This window comes from Oryctolagus cuniculus, chromosome 3, assembly GCF_051225735.1.
Source record: "Oryctolagus cuniculus isolate XC-2025 breed Fujian yellow rabbit chromosome 3, ASM5122573v1, whole genome shotgun sequence".
In the NCBI taxonomy this organism is placed as follows: domain Eukaryota; kingdom Metazoa; phylum Chordata; class Mammalia; order Lagomorpha; family Leporidae; genus Oryctolagus; species Oryctolagus cuniculus.
This window is the reverse complement of record NC_142869.1, coordinates 70,243,613-70,260,077: the sequence shown is the minus strand read 5'-3', so window position 1 is coordinate 70,260,077 and position 16,465 is coordinate 70,243,613. Positions and strand designations below refer to the sequence as shown.

General features: G+C 50.6%; 1 protein-coding gene and 1 long non-coding RNA gene across 2 annotated transcripts in view; one reads left to right on the top strand and one right to left on the bottom strand.

Moving 5' to 3' along the window:
- Positions 1 to 208: 208 nt before the first annotated feature.
- On the bottom strand, positions 209 to 15,870 carry LOC149127388 (uncharacterized). The gene is made up of 3 exons (XR_016230819.1): positions 15,732 to 15,870; positions 2,819 to 2,928; positions 209 to 285 (listed from the first exon to the last, which is right to left on the bottom strand). It is a non-coding gene; the product is annotated as an uncharacterized LOC149127388 (long non-coding RNA).
- GAD1 (glutamate decarboxylase 1) overlaps positions 15,178 to 16,465 on the top strand; it is a 43,275-nt gene continuing 41,987 nt past the window's right edge. The window contains exon 1 of the mRNA XM_002712277.6: positions 15,178 to 15,494. The gene's annotated coding sequence lies outside the window, so the exon portion shown is untranslated. The remainder of the gene's footprint in view (positions 15,495 to 16,465) is intronic.

The following is a 16,465-nucleotide window of genomic DNA, read 5'->3' as shown; positions in this document are numbered from 1 at the left end:
ACTCCTGGGCCACACCAGAGAGCTGGACTGGAAGAGGAGCAATTGGGACAGAATCCGGCGCCCCAACCAGGACTAGAACCCGGGGTGCCAGTGCTGCAGGTGGAGGATTAGCCAAGGGAGCCGGGGCGCCGGCCGTTTTGTGTTCTTGATAGCACAGATAGAATGTGGAGTGTTCACTTAGCTATTTGTTACTTTCAGTTTCTCCTTACCTGCCGGAGAATATAAATGCCATGAAGCAAGACTTTGTCTTTTTCTCCATTATCTTCTTACCAATTGGACAAGTGCCTGGCAAATAATATATAAATAATATATAAGTCTCAAGTGAATGAATGAAGTGAAAGTTAATGAAAATGAAGTTTCTTCCTCTGAATGCTAATAGGCCACCACACGCCTAAAGAACAAACTGTGCTGAGAGCACTTTGGATATGTGAATGAAAATTCAAACTATTACCCTCAAATCAGATAGGCATATTCATAAACAAATTATTTAGGAATATTTTCTCATTTTTTTATCTCAGTTATAACCTAATTTGAAAGAGGTAAACATTTAAGCAAGACTGATACCTACAAAAGGCACAATCTGGCCGCCGCCGCAGCTCACTAGGCTAATCCTCCACCTGCGGCGCCAGTACCCCAGGTTCTAGTCCCGGTCGGGGCACCATTTCTGTCCTGGTTGCTGAAGTAGTGGTCGTTCCTGGGCAGCTAAAAGCATGGATTCTAGAGCCGTGCTGTCTCAGTACAAATCCAGGCTCTACAGATCAATAGGTGTATGATGCTGGGAATACGGCTCCCCATGTCTACGCCTCCACTTCCTTATCTGTTGAATGGATTAATAACTACTTACTTCATGGGGCTGTTAGACTAGGCTGTTAGATTCTTTCATGAAACATAAGATCATACCTTGTGGGCCAGTGCCGCGGCTCAATAGGCTAATCCTCCGCCTAGCGGCGCCAGCACACCGGGTTCTGGTCCCGGTCGGGGTGCCGGATTCTGTCCCAATTGCTCCTCTTCCAGGCCAACTCTCTGCTGTGGCCCGGGAGTGCAGTGGAGGATGGCCCAAGTGCTTGGGCCCTGCACCCGCATGGGAGACCAGGAGAAGTACCTGGCTCCTGCCTTTGGATCAGCGCGGTGCGCCGTCTGTAGCGCGCCGGCTGTGGTGGCCATTGGAAGGTGAACCAACGGCAAAAGGAAGACCTTTCTCTCTCTCTCTCTCTCTCTCACTGTCCACTCTGCCTGTAAAAAAAAAAAAAAAAGAAAGAAAAGAAAAGAAAAAAAAAATCATACCTTTTGTTTTGGTTTGGTTTGGTTTTGACAGGCAGAGAGAGAGACAGAGAGAAAGGTCTTCCTTCCTTTGGTTCACTCCCCAAATGGCCACCACGGCCAGCGCGCTGCACTGATCCGAAGCCAGGAGCCAGGTGCTTCTCCTGGTCTCCCATGGGGTGCAGGGCCCAAGCACTTGGGCCATCCTCCACTGCCTTCCCGGGCCACAGCAGAGAGCTGGCCTGGAAGAGGGGCAACCGGGACAGAATCCGGCACCCCGACCGGGACTAGAACCTAGGGTACTGGCACCGCAGGCGGAGGATTAGCCTAGTGAGCTGCGGTGTCGGCCAGATTGTACCTTTTGTAGGTATCAGTGTAGGTATCAGTCTTGCTTAAATGTTTACCTCTTTCAAATTAGGTTATAACTGAGATAAAAAATGAGAAAAATATTTCTAAATAATTTGTTTATGAATATGCCTATCTGATTTGAGGGTAATAGTTTGAATTTCCATCACATATCCAAAGGGCTCTTTGTTCTTTAGGCGTGTGGTGGCCTATTAGCATTCTGAAGAAGAAACTCTGCTGCGCAGGTTCATAGGGGTGACGGAAAGAAATGAAGACAGGTGCGCGTTATGCTTGAGTTACGCTCCTTTAATTTGCAGTAAATTCTCGGGGCCTTGTGCATAAATAACCAAATAGTATCAGAGGTCTGGCTAACACAGATCTCAGGAATGACCTGTCCTCATTTTTATGTGGGTTTAATGTTCCTTCCCACCACTGGAAAGCCACCACATGCAGTCTATTGATGCTTACCTGATTAAAGAGCACGCTCCCATAGCAGGTTCATAAAATACCTAAAACTGGTATTGCAGACTAAGTATATGACAATGAAATTTTCATTTTCTTTCAAGGAAGAAACTCTGTGAATAAAAAGCCATGACCTCACAGGCCATGTTATAGCTAAATCTAAGAATTTATGAGGCTTGCTCATCCAGAATAATCAGTACTCCCAATTCATATTCTTTATCCTACTCACACCCTTAATCAATGAAACATAAAATGATAGCCTAACCTGGTAATAGGTATGTGTGCCTGTATGTCATAATAATGACTGAAAAATAATCTCCAAATTATTTTCACATTATATAACTTCCTGGTTTTTCACAGTAGTCCTAAGAACATGCTATTATCTCTGTTAATTACAGAAATTGAATTTGGGATGACTGAGAGCACCCAAAGTTAAATGTTAGCTGGAGTGCTGGAATTCAGGTGAGGCCATTAAAACATAAAGATGCTGGGTTATGTCCTGTGTGCAGCATCTACTGAATCTGAAGGCTGGCATTCCATGTCGTCTCATACATGGCTAACCTCTGAAAGCTAACGAGCCAGCCAGCAAGTTCTATCTGTAGACACTTCAGTTCCAGACCTGTGCCCCCTTACTAAGTTTATAACACATGACAAAGATGTTAGAGAACTCAAATATCCAATAGTATGAGAAATGTAAGACTGCCCACTTCCTAGACTTGAGATGGGAACCCATCAAAAATGTCCCATTTACCTATGAGATGATAAATGCCGGCATTGAGGAAGTCCAGTTGCCAAGGCAGCACGCAGGAGGGGCCCGACCAGCACAGGCATCCCGGGAAAGCGTCCTGAGCGAAGTGAAGTCTATGCTCAGAAGATAGAAGAAGTGAGAATTAGCTACGAGAGGCTGTGCAGAAGAGAGTGCAGGCAGGCACCACACCTTGGAAAGGCACAGAGACACGCCAGAAGTAAGCAGATGAGTAGGATTGCAAGACAAAAATCAACCAATTAAAGAACAATGAAGCTCTAGTGTTAAAAGGACTGAGTAATGGAAGATCTAGATGTCATATTAGAGTTTGAGGTTGATCCTTAAAATAGCAGGAGAGATTTTAAGGAAAATAACTGTTTTAGAAAGAGCATTTTGAGGCCGGCGCCGTGGTTCAATAGGCTAATCCTCCACCTTGCGGCGCCGGCACACCGGGTTCTAGTCCCGGTCGGGGCGCCGGATTCTGTCCCGGTTGCCCCTCTTCCAGGCCAGCCCTCTGCTATGGCCAGGGAGTGCAGTGGAGGATGGCCCAGGTGCTTGGGCCCTGCACCCCATGGGAGACCAGGAAAAGCACCTGGCTCCTGGCTCCTGCCATCGGATCAGCGCGGTGCGCCGGCTGCAGCGGCGGCCATTGGAGGGTGAACCAACGGCAAAGGAAGACCTTTCTCTCTCTGTCTCTCTCTCTCACTGTCCACTCTGCCTGTCAAAAAATAAAAAAAAATAAATAAATAAATAAAAAATAAAAAATAAATTAAAAAAAAAAAAAAAAAAAAAGAAAGAGCATTTTGGTACCCAGGTGAAAAAGAAAAAATTCTTTCTCAAATTCCAGGTCATGATCCACTGGGCAATTGTGAAATCAGGGTAGTGAGTCACAGGTAACTGAGTTTTTAAAAAAATTAAATATGGGCCAGTGCCGCGGCTCAATAGGCTAATCCTCTGCCTGCAGTGCCAGCACACCGGGTTCTAGTCCTGGTTGGGGCGCCGGATTCTGTCCTGGTTGCTTCTCTTCCTGTCCAGCTCTCTGCTGTGGCCCGGGAGTGCAGTGGAGGATGGCCCAAGTGCTTGGACCCTGTACCCACATGGGAGACCAGGAGAAGCACCTGGCTCCTGGCTTCGGATCAGCGCAGCACACTGGCCGCAGTGGCCATTGGGGGGTGAACCAATGGAAAAAAAGTAAGACTTTTCTCTCTGTCTCTCTCTCACTATCCACTCTGCCTGTCCAAAAAAAAAAAAAAAAAAATTAAATATGAAGAATAGAGAATAGCAGACACTGCAGAATATGGCAAGTATTGTTTGATGAAACTGGTTTCAAGAGTGTATGTATTCTAGATATTTATGTGAAATGTATTTTTAAAGATTTATTTAATCATTCATTCATTCATGTATTTGAAAAACAGAATGACAGAGCAATTGTCCACCTGCTGGTTCACTCCCCAAATGGTTGCAACAACCACAGCTAGGCCAGGCCAAAGCCAGGAGCTAGGAACTCCTTCTGGATCTCCCACATGAGAGGCAGGGACTTGAGCACTTGAGCGTCATCTGCTGCCTTCCCAGGCACATTAGCAGGAGACTGGATCAGAAGCCAAGTAGCTAGGGTCGGGACTGGCAGGCTGATATGGGATTCCAGTGTCACAAGCAGCAGCTTACTACCCCTGTGTGCTGCAACCTTGTCCCTGAAATGTATTTTCAATAAAAATCTGGGGGGCCAGGTGCTGTGGCATCCACAGGTTGTCACTGCCTGTGACACTGGCATCCCGTATCAGAAAGTGCTTGTAGTCCTGACTGCTCCACTTCCAACCCAGCTTTTGATAATATGACTGGGAAAGCAACAGAGGATGGCCCAGGTCCTTGGGCCCAGCCACCCACATGGGAGATGGGGATGGAGTTCTAGGATTCTGGGTTCAGCCTGGCCCAGCCCTGGCAGTTGTGGCCATATAGGGAGTGAACCAGCTGATGGAAAATATCTTTCTGTCTGTCTGTCTCTCCGTCACTCTGCCTTTCAAATAAAATAAATCTTTAAAAATAAAATAAAATCTGAAAGCATAGAGAACAGTCTAGAGTGGGACAGAGAACTCCACTCTTCAGCAGTTCATGTCAAAATTGAAACCTGCAAAGACAACAGTGCCCAGGAGGTGCAGTGGAATGGAGGAGTCACTTCCGACATAGAATCGACAGGACCTGGTGAGTGAAATCTGGGGAGACGGTAGATGTGGGGGATGCCTCGCTAGCCCTGAAGCAGGAATGCAGGAGGAAGAGCAGCTTTGCTGAAGGCCAGGGCGATTCTGCTGCACAGGCTGAGAAGGGGAGGTGTGTCCCTGCTGCGGCTCTCGTAAGTCATCACAAATGCTGTGGTTTAGAATGATACAGATTTATTATCTTATAGCCCTGGAGGTCGCAAGTCCAGAATGAGTCCCCTTGGGCCAAAACCAAGATGTTGGGAAGGCCAAGCTCCTTCTGGAGGCTCTAGACGAGAATCTGTGTCCTGCCTTGCCTCCTCCTAGAGCCTGCTCACATTTCTCAACTCATGACTCTATTTATCCATCCTCAAAGCCAGTAGTGTCTGGCCATGTTCTCATACTGTTTCTTTCTTTCTCTCTCTCTCTCTCTCTCTCTCTCTCTCTCTCTCTCTCTCTCTAGCTCCTCTCTTCTCTCTCCTCTCTCAAGGATGCTGTGATTCCATTGCACCATCTGTATAATCCAAGATGGTCTCCCTATCTTAGAGTCAGCTTAATTGATGAGCAACCTTAATTCCATCTGCAACCCCAATTCCCCTTACACCCACAGATTCTAGGGATGAAGCTATAGCGATCTTAGAGATAGAGGAGTGGATTATTCTGCCTACCATAGGAAGTATTGGGTGTTTACTAGTTTTTTTGGAATTATGATATGGAGCTTGCAAGATACACTTGGACTGGAGATATGCCTTTACTAGAAGTCATCAGATTAGAAATAGCTATCAAGTAAACAGAATGAATGCCTCCTGGGGAGATTGTAGTCTGAATAGAAGGGGGCCAGGGGAAGAATTTAATGATCACATTTCAGTGGTAGTCCAAGAAAGAGAACTACATGAATGAGACTGAGCAGAGCAGCCAGGAGGAAAATCAAGAGAGCCAATACGGGGAGGAGTGTTGGTTACCTACTCAGCATCCATCCTTCTCTGGCTTCTTTGCAGAAAGAGCCCTGATTCTGTTCACACAGCCACTTCCCCTTTCCTCACATGAATCAGTGAGACTCAGGACCACTGGCTCCGCCCTCAGCCATCAGTGTGTGGCATTTCTGTGACTGTTACTGTTCCTGAGACAGAAAAGGGACCTTCACTGGCCCAATAAGCCCAGCATTTTATTTCCTTGTTTGGAGGAAGTGTTCCTTCAATGGTCTGGTTAAGTTCAAGAGAGCATGCTGCCCTGTGATCGCTCGTGGTCAACTTCTGGTCATGAGAGAAACTAATCTTAGGATGGAGCAGCTGCTGAGGATGGAAGACCACAAGGAACCCAGGTTCCTAGAGGTGTTCAGCTGTTGAATCGCCTGCCTGGGAGCCAGGCCTCTGCATGTGCTCACTGTTAGAACATCAACTTCCTTATTGTTTAAGTTAGTCTGGGTAGAGGTTTACTTACTGTCAGAGCATCTCAAGGTAGATTACCACCACCCAAACCCAGAAGAGAGTTTCAAGGTGGCTGGAAAGATCTACTTTGCCAAAAATTGCAGAGAGGATAAAGAACTAAAAAGGGTAACTGGATATCATCAACAGAGAGGTGGTTGGTGATTTGGGAAAGTACTTAAGTATGGATGGGGAAAGCCATATTTCTTTTTTTCTAAAATTTTTAAAAGATTTATTTTAAAGGCAGACTTACAGAGAACCAGAGGCACGGGGTGGGGAGAGGGTCCTCCATCTGCTGGTTCACCCCCTAAATGGCTGCAACGGCCGGAGCTAGGCCAGGCCAGAGCCAGGAGCCCCCTCTGGGTCTCCCACCCGGGTGCAGGGGCCCAAGGACTCAGGCCATCCTCCACTGCATTCCCAGGCCACAGCAGAGAGCTGGATCAGAAGTGGAGCAGTCAGGACCTGAACTGGCGCCCATATAGGATGCTGGCACTGTAGGGGGCAGCTTTACCTGCTAAGTCACAGAGTGGGACCCAAGCCATATTTCAATGAGTTTGAATGCTTTAGATTTGAGAGAACAAGGACTTTGAATATGAAGAAAAAAGGTGAAGTGTCATCAGAAGACAAGAAGTAAAATGAGTGCACTTGTGCATCACTTAAAAGCAGGACAAGCTCGAGCCGGCGCCGCGGCTCACTAGGCTAATCCTCCGCCTAGCGGCGCCGGCACACCGGGTTCTAGTCCCGGTTGGGGCGCCGGATTCTGTCCCGGTTGCCCCTCTTCCAGGCCAGCTCTCTGCTGTGGCCAGGGAGTGCAGTGGAGGATGGCCCAGGTGCTTGGGCCCTGCACCCCATGGGAGACCAGGAGAAGCACCTGGCTCCTGGCTCCTGCCATTGGATCAGCGTGGTGCACCAGCCATGGCGGCCATTGGAGGGTGAACCAACGGTAAAGGAAGACCTTTCTCTCTGTCTGTCTCTCTCACTGTCCACTCTGCCTGTCAAAAAAAAAAAAAAAAAAAAGCAGGACAAGCTCTAGGAAATGCATCTTTAGGCCAATTTATCACTGTGCAAACATCATGGAGTGTACTTACCCAACATGGTCCCCTGGCATGTTCTGCAGTGTGTGACCATGTTACTTTTTTAAACATGTAGGAGGAGCATACTTAATAGCAAGGATGATACATACCGACAGTTCAGAAGCTGAACCACTCCTCGTGACACCCCCATGGGATAGACATTCTCATCCCTAATTTATGTATGAAGAAACCAAGACCTGGAGAGAGTGCAAGTAGCTTTCTAAAGATCCCATACCTAGGGATTGGCAGGTTCAAATCCGGTCCTTTTACTCTAATGCCCTGCCTTTTGTGCTGAGCTTTCCTCCTGCAGAGGCCAGTAGTGAGGAACAGATTGGCGGGTGTGTGTGTGTGTGTGTGTGTGTGTGGATAATTTACACAACTAATTTAATTTATCTAATCCCTTAGAAAATGCATATAGGCCGGCACCGCGGTGCAGATGTGAGTTAGGACAGAGAAGGAACAGTGGCCAGAACTTGGAGAGGTTTTGGAAGTAAAGGACTGGGAGATGAGACTGACTTGCACAGCCTTGTTCAACAGGAACCCTTTTGTACCAGTGGTCAGTCTACAGAACAGTCCAGTGGTTGACCCCTCCCTATAGTCCTCTCAGCCTGGATTATAAATCTCACCTAATCATATACCACTAGTTATTAGCAAGCATGGGTAGAACTCAGCTGACTGAGTGGATAATCATTTGTAAGTGTATAGTTCAGTGGCACTGAGTTCATTCATTATTGTGCAACCATCACCACCATCAATCTCAGCACCCCTATCATCTTCCCAAACTGAAACTGTACTCACTGAACACTCACTTCCCTTTTCCTCTTCCCCTGCAACCACCTTTCTACTTTCTGTCTTTGAATATGAGTGTTCTAGGTACCTTATATAAGTGGAATCATAAAATGTATCTTCTTTTGTGACTGGCTTATTTCACTTAGTATAATGTCTTCAAGCTTCATCCATGTTGTACCATGAGTCATTACTCATTCCTTTTTTATTGCTAAAACAATTCTATTCTGGGCCAGTGCCATGACTCACTTGGCTAATCCTCCGCCTGTGGCGCTGGCACCCCGGGTTCTAGTCCCAGTTGGGGCGCCAGATTCTGTCCCAGTTGCTCCTCTTCCAGTCAGCTCTCTGTTGTGGCCCGGGAAGGCAGTGGAGGACGGCCCAAGTGCTTGGGCCCTGCACCCGCATGGGAGACCAGGAGGAAGCACCTGGCTCCTGGCTTTGGATCAGCGCAGCATGCCAGCCTTAGCAGCCATTTGGGGAGTGAACCAGTGTGGATGGAAGATTCTCTCTCCCTCTCCCTCTTCCCCTCCTCCCCCTCCCCTCCCTTTCTCCCTTTCTCTCTTTCTCTCTTTCTCTCTTTCTCTTTCTCTCTCTCCCCCCCCCAATTTGGAAAAATAAAAAAAAAATTACTTGAAAATAACCATTCTGTAAAGATGGTCCTTGCCTACCATGGAACAATGTGTGTGGAAAAAAATCTCTTCCCCATCATAACAGGCACTAAAAAGCTTCTTCCTACTGGCATGAGAAGAACTCAACCAAAGATAGTGACAGTCAATAGCAGCAGACCATGTTGTCATCCCAAAGCTACCTTCTCTTAGCTCACAACCCGCCAGTGAGAGAAAACAGTAAAAGTCATGTCACTAAGTGAAATTGAGAGAATACGTTGAGAAGCCTATCTCAACCTAAAACTTGCTGGATTGAGCTATCTTACAACCTGTTAAAGTAATAGTTTGGACTGATTGCTCCTTTAGAAGCCAACTGAAGTCTTCTTGGTGGCTCTGATCTCAGGGATTTATTTCTTCCTTCTGTCCTCTCCCTGCCCCTCCTCATCTAAGTCCAGATACAGCAAAGAAGCAAAGTGACACAAAATGACTGCCACAACTCATTCATCAGTTGCCAGGCACCTTCCAACTCTGCTTGCAAACCTCAATGGCCACCTGAAGATTTTGGAAATACATTGCCTATTCAGCTGTGCACAATAAAAATCAACAGAGTATGGTTACAGGGTTTAAGAACCATTGTATAGTAGGAATACATTGGTGAAAAAATGACATCCTTAAGGAGCTTATATTTTAGGAGGAAGAAGTAAGAAGTAAAAACCTACAAGAGGTCAAGGGGTAAAAATTGTTGGAAAACACATGCAGGGGGCATAGGGAGTACTGTGGCAGTAGAGAGCTGCCATCTCCAACACAAGGAGAAAGGAAGGCCTCACTGCTGAAAGAACATTTGAGCAAAGGCCAGAATGAGAAGGAGCAAACCCTGTGTATACCTGGGGGAAGTAGAGGGAGCTTGCCTAGAATGTTCAAGAAGCATGAAGGAGGCCCTTGTGACTGCGGCAGAGTGAGCACGGGACAGAGGACTCAGATGATATAGGGCCTTGTAGGCACTACAGAGACTGGCTTTAATGAAGAGACAGGGATTTGGAGGGTTTTGAGTAGAAGAAGGCCATGATGTGGCAATGACTCAATGATGTGTGTTCTGAAAAGGAATGGGAAAAGAGCAGAAACAGGTTGGAAAAGTTTGAAATTCAACAGCGTTTACTGACAGATGGAAAGGGAGGAGTGGGTGATAATGGTGAGACTTTAACCAGACCAGCCAGAAGGATGGAGCTGGCTCTAGCTGTTGTATGTTGACATGGAGAAGACTGTAATAGGGCGGGTCCAGGACAAAGGCTCAGAAGTTCAACTTAGGGCATTCCAAGTTTAAGGCGCCTGTTTGCAATCAAAGTGGGAAATTCTGCTCGACATATGAACGTACAGTGTTGGCCAGAAGTTCAAATAAAGACACAAATTCAGAAGTCAGCATCCTATAGATGTTATTTAAAGCCATGTGGCTGGACAAGGTTACAGAGGGAGGAATCAAGGTAAGGGAAGAGATCCAAAGAGTGAATCCTACAGAAAGTGGTAATTATGTGTAAATGTCACCTCAACACAAAACTGCCCCCCTCTCACCTCTTGTTAGGTGGGTCTGAAAATTCATCAGAACGTTTTCTCCTCTAGGAATCAAAACTTCTCTGCGGGTGAGAAACCCCTGTCACTGAGGAAGAGGGCCCAGAGTCCTCCATCGGGGAATGGTCAGCCACTCTGCCAAAACAAATGGGAGACAAGAGAACCAATGTTGCACTGAGCTTAGACATTCCAGGGGAGAACATTGATGTGGATGAAAATCACTGTTCATCTAAGGGAGAGGAGCAGACACAACTGACGTTCAGGGAACAGCATAATCCAGGCTGAGCTGAACTCGATTACATGAGTTTTATAAGCATCAAATAATTTGGCCCACAAAGCTGGTTCAGCCCCTGTTTTCTAGATGCGAAAGCAAAGCAGTCAGTCGATGGCTGCTAGGTAGAATCCAAGTTCAAACTCAAGTCTGACTGCCTTCAAAGCCTTTCCCTCCAGTAAAACCTGTCTTGACGATCTTAGATCCTTGGGTCCGTATCGTGTACATCATGAGAAAATGCCCCAGTGAGAAGAGTTTGAGTTTTTAGAGGAAAGGAAATGGATAGAATAGTCCCATGCCCGCCTCCCAGTCAACACTGCGTTTTCCTACAGCATCTGTGGCGAATCCTCTTCCTTGCGCCCTACTAGGGAAGGCACTGGTCTTGGTCTTTGTTGAAAGGAGAACAGAAATACATCTGTCAGGGTCCCTTTCAGAGTCGCGCGTCAGATCCATGATTTCCTGGGTTTCCAGTTCTCAGCCTCACAGCAAAGGGGTCACTCCTTAAGGCCACCTTTAGCATGCGGCTGTGTGGGAAAGCAGCAGATGCCGGGCATCCTCTTTTCTTTCACCACGGGGACAGACGGGCCTCCCCCCGGGGCATTTGCGGTCACTTCTGGAGCATTTCTTGGCCTTTGAAAAGGACCCGCTCGGTGAACCGCGACAGGGCTGCGTGTGGACCGGGAAGACCCGCGCGCTTCCCTAAAGAACGGATCCCTGGCGGGCGCGTTCTTTCCTCCCAGAAATTGTGATCTAGCACCACCTGGTGGTCGCTCGATACTGTGTTCAGAAGAGCAGGAATTGGGTATTTTCAGATGAACCCAAGATTTGCCCAAATACAAATCGCCCAGTCCGCCTTGGTTAGTTTTCTTTATGTTCGACTATTTTCATCCTCGGCATACCGAGGAGGAAGGGGCATTGGACAGTGTAAGGAGGAATTCAGCTCGATTCCTTAGCAGAAATGATTTCCAGTGTCCGCCACCTCCCCGCCACGCTTTTAACCCCTTGCTGCCTGCCGGGAGCCGGTAGTGCGTGCTCCGCTGGGTCGGACGGAGGTTGCGGGGCGGGGGTTGGGGGTGAGTATTGGATTTAGCGAGGGTCCTCGTAATAAAGTTCAGGATGATTCGGGGCACAGCCTTTAAGGTGCACAAGCAGCCTAGGGACCTCAGCTCCAGGCCCGAGGCAAGGTTAAGCCGCGCTGTCCCCGCCCTCAACCGCGAAGAGAGACGTTCACTCGGTGAGCATCGCCTTTCTTGAATGTTATTTTGGTCATAAACAGAACAGTCAGCTGAAATGAACCAACGCCTTGGCTCTGAGTTATCTGTCCTGGAGGCTAAAATCGCTAAGTGCATATATAAAAAAAAAAAAGAAAAAGAAAAAAAGAAAGAAAAAGAAACCACCTGGCGTTTTTCGTCTTCCCACCTTAACGCACCGAAATTTACGCCTGAAAGTCTCCCCGCAGCCCCCTACGCTGCGCCCCCCTGCCCGCTGGCTTCATTTGCGGGGAAGGCCCGGCCGCAAATCCTTTTGAAATATCTTTAAGCCGCGCAGGAACAGTCCCCGCCCGAGCTGACTGGACGGGCAGTCGGGGGCCTGCGGACCCCCCCAGCATCGTAGGGAGAGGCCGAGGGGTCGCGCGTCGACGCTGTCGCCGCCTCCCCTTGCCTTTGGGCGTCGCTTTCCCATTTATTTTTTCCAGGCGCTAAACCTTAGATCAAACGCTAACGAACAGCTGGGCGGACACCGCTCCCTTCCGGGCCACCCCTCACCACCGGTCCGAGACCCTGGAGAGGATGTCTGTTTTCCACCCCCACTATCCGAACCACCCTCCCCCGGGAGTAATAAAAGATTAAAAGAAGAGTGAGATGCAAATAACACGGGCTCCAAATGTTCTGAAGAGCCAAACGACAACCGCAGCCGCCCTCAGGCCACATTCTTACCAGGGAGAGGTGGGCCAAATACCACCCTCCCCCCAAACCAGGCACGATAAACTCGGCAGCACCAGGAGGAAGGGGAGAGGGCGGGGAACTGGAAGCCCAGGCTGCTCTAGGCGCTCTGTGAGTGTCGCCGCGGCGGGCGCTGTCCCCGGTGCTGAACGCTCTCCACAAAGCTCTGAACTCCAGACCCCCGACCCCCGGACTGGGTGGAATGCCAGGCCCTGGATTCCTTACCATCCCTGCTGAGCCCACGAGTCTAAACTGAATTGGGAGACAATTGCCGATTAAATCAAAGCCACGAGGTCCTAAATCGGCTACTCTACCTGCCACACTGGCGTGTCAACTCCTTGAGGGAAGCATGATAATAGACATGGTGGGAACCATGTCAGCTCCCAGAGACCAGTGCCTGGCTCTTGGTCGGTCGTTAATAAATGTCCATTTGATTAATTACTGATATTTAATTAAACATTTCAAAATTCAAGACGAGCAGGAGCCTGCCTTCCTCCCCTCCCTACCATAAGGGGGAGGGTGTGAAAGGTGTCCTCACAGCTGGACACACTCAGCTTTAATTTGCCATTCCCAGCCTTGTACGCGATTCTTTTTTTCCCCCCAAATACTGTTTTGTTGGCTAAAACGTTAGTGTAGGGGGGACTGGCTTCTGCCTTTGGAGGAGGAGACGATTGGAAATTTCTCAGTCTAGTGCCACAGGTGTATTAAAAGAATCTTCCTATCCAGGGAAGCTTGAGCTTGGGAGAAGACTGAGGAGACAGAGGGCGAGCAAGCACCTACGCGTGACAGAGGACACCCGGGGACACCTGGATTTGTCTCCGCCCTCCTGTCTCCTTGCCCCTTGCGTCTCCGATGATTTAGCCCTGGCACCCTGCTCCCTGATTGGCGCGACCGTGTCTTTGAGGGAAGGCTGGAAGAGGGGGCGTGGGTGGAATTCTGAGCTTCACCCGGTTGTAAACCGCACGTTTCCAGCAGTGCGCGGAAGCGGTGGGTGAGCGGCTTGTGGTGGGGGCATCTCCTACGAGGAGCGGGCACTTGCACCCTGCTCACTCCTGCGCTTTAGCCCCTGGGGCTGCTGTTACCGCACACCCCACCGTTCAGGGTGCTTTTGTGTCCTTCAAAAGCACCCAGGCTTTCACTGTAAGGTGGAGAGACGCCGACAGCATTTTCTTTATATTAAAGCCAACGTGGATATTTCAAAACGCACGGTGGTCTTTTTTTGCTGACCGGACTCGATTTTCGCAGGGCGGAATCTTCTATCTCCTTGATGGAATGTGGGTGATTTATTAGATTTTCGGCGTTTCTACTGTGTCGTGGTGAAAGGCAGTAAGACATTCAGAGAGAAGGCAAGGGCTTAGAGTAAACCAGCAAACCAGCGAGGCCCCGGAGGTGCGCACGAATAACCCCTGACTGTTGAATAGCAATGGGGGGGGGGGGGTGGATCACTGTGAAAATGAGTGAAAGAATCGGAGTGTACGATGTCTCCCAGACACACACAAAGATCAGCTTTGCTTCGTCGTAGAGCAAGGAGGGGGACGGAGAGGAAAGGGGCACATCAGCGAGAGAGGAGGGGGTAGAGGGACGGCAAGTGACGGCCGGCGGGCCGGAGGGCCTGGCCAGTTCCTCCCGGGGTTGGCGCGGGCCTCCCAGGAGAGACCGGGCCAACACAGGGCCTCTGGGTCCCTGGGCGCTTGGCGCCCTCTGGTGGGAATTTTCCCGTCAACGCCTTTTTATTACGAGGGTCTTCTCCCAACGTAAATGTGCTCAGATGTTGGAAAGGGAGAGTCCTTAAAGGATGTGTAGTCGTAGGGGGACTGAGGCGAGGGGGCCAGAGCAGGGAGAGCCACTGGGCCTCTCCGGGGCCACCGGTGCGCTCAGGGCCCGGGTGCGTGCGAAGCGGCGCCCGAGCGTGGCGTTAACCTTCAGACGCCATCCATCAGGAGGACCGCCTCTCCTGTCACTGAGGAGGCCAAGCTAGGAGGGCGCGCATAGCGCAGTTAAACGGGACCCCTTTCTTTGCCGGGGGCAGGTGGCTTGGCTCAGGCGAGGTACTTCGGGGAGGCCCGGAACTGGATGGGGAAATTGGAGTGAGGAGACTGAGGTTTCTCTGCGGTCTGAGCGGTCCCGGCTCAATCCTGACTCCTCGGAGAAGCCGGCCAGGATGCGACCCAGAGAGCGCCTTCGCTCAAGCAAGCGTCGTGGGGTCACACCTCTGGGGGAACCACGGGAGAACGGAATGAAGCAAAGCCACAGTTCTGGTCCCCAAGATATGGGAGGGGGTGGGGTAGGAAGGGGAGGGAAGAAGAAACGCTCAGCGAGGCAGAATTCTTCCGAGAATTATCTTTCCCCTCATCAGACACCCTGCCTGTTTCAGAAAACAGTGTGTTGAGTACGTTCTGGATTACTCATAGGACCTCCCCCCACACCCCCCCCACACACACCCCGGGCGCAAACCCATGAGCTGGATTTATAGTCGCCCTATAAAGGTCCAGAGGCTGGCAGGCAGGCACCTGCAAAGGAGCCCGCCGCTCCGCCGGCGAGCTGCCCCCGCGAGCAGCTGCCTCGTGATTCCCCCGCGGAGCCGGTCCCCGCCTCCCCACTCCGCCCCCGCCTCCCCTGAAGCCGAGCGGCAGCTCTCCGGATCTCTCGTCTCCTCCAGGCGCTCTCGTGCGGGACGGGGCTGGCAAGAGCGAGGTAGCAGCTGGAGGTGACGCCGGGCAGATACGCCTGTGGCAGGGCCGGGGCGAGAGGAACCGAACAGACAGCAGGACGCTGCGCGGAGGAGCGGAGACAGTGCGCGGATCGAAGCGACCCAGCCGAGGCAGGTAAGCTTGCGACCGCCTGGACTTCCTAGCGCCCTTCCTCGGCTGCCCAGTGGAGTCCTCTTCTCACCGCAGCTTCCCGGCCAACCCCTGCCCCCGGCGTCGACCACCCACTCTCCCCAACCTAAAGAGCGTCTCGCTCGTCCCAGTCCCTGCTCTGGCTCAGTGCACGGCGCGGGGACCCCCGCCCTCTGCTCTCTTCTCGTCCCTGCCGGACGGATTCCTGCCCCGGGGACTCACAGAGACTGAGGCTTTCGCTGAAGTGGAGCGAGAGCGATTTTCCCTGGCGCATCCATGCTGTGAGCTCCGGTCTCTCCAAAGGGCGCCGGTGCAGCTGCAGCCAAAGGCGCACCAAGCAGCGATAACCTGTTACTTCCTCAGTCGCCCCGGTCCCCTCCGCCAGCCGCGTTGCTGAGGGACCGCTAAGTCAGCTAGGTGGGGGAATCGGGGGGAGGAATGCGGAAGCGGTGGCTGGTGGTCGCTGCTCAGCGGGGTCTTAGATCTACCCAGATTCGCCCGCACTTTGTCCCGGGGCCTTGGGGCGCCATCGCGCCGGCGCCGATCAGGGGCGCCGCGCAACCATCTTTGTCCGCTGCCTCTTGCGCCCTGGGCGCAAGTTCGTTTCCCCCGTGACGATCCCCGTTCTTTTCTCCCCCTACCCTCTCCGGAGGTCTACAACTAGCAATCTGGGGTCTTGGGTCGCAGGAGGGCTGGATAGAAGAGAAATATCAAGACTGGGATGGAGCCTCGTCCTGGGCTTGGAGATGGCTCCGAACCAGGTGGGATAAGGCAGACGAGCGAGGTTCCGTGCTGCTCTCTGGCTGTCCGGAGCGCAAGGTGACTGGTTCTTCCCCAGCCAGGCCAAGTTCGAGCGAGGACGTAAAGGTGTGGACCTTTTTTCCCCCCTCTCACCTTGTCTCCCCCAAAGAACCTGGTCCCCAGAGCAGAGAGACGCTTTCTTTCCAAGGAATTAA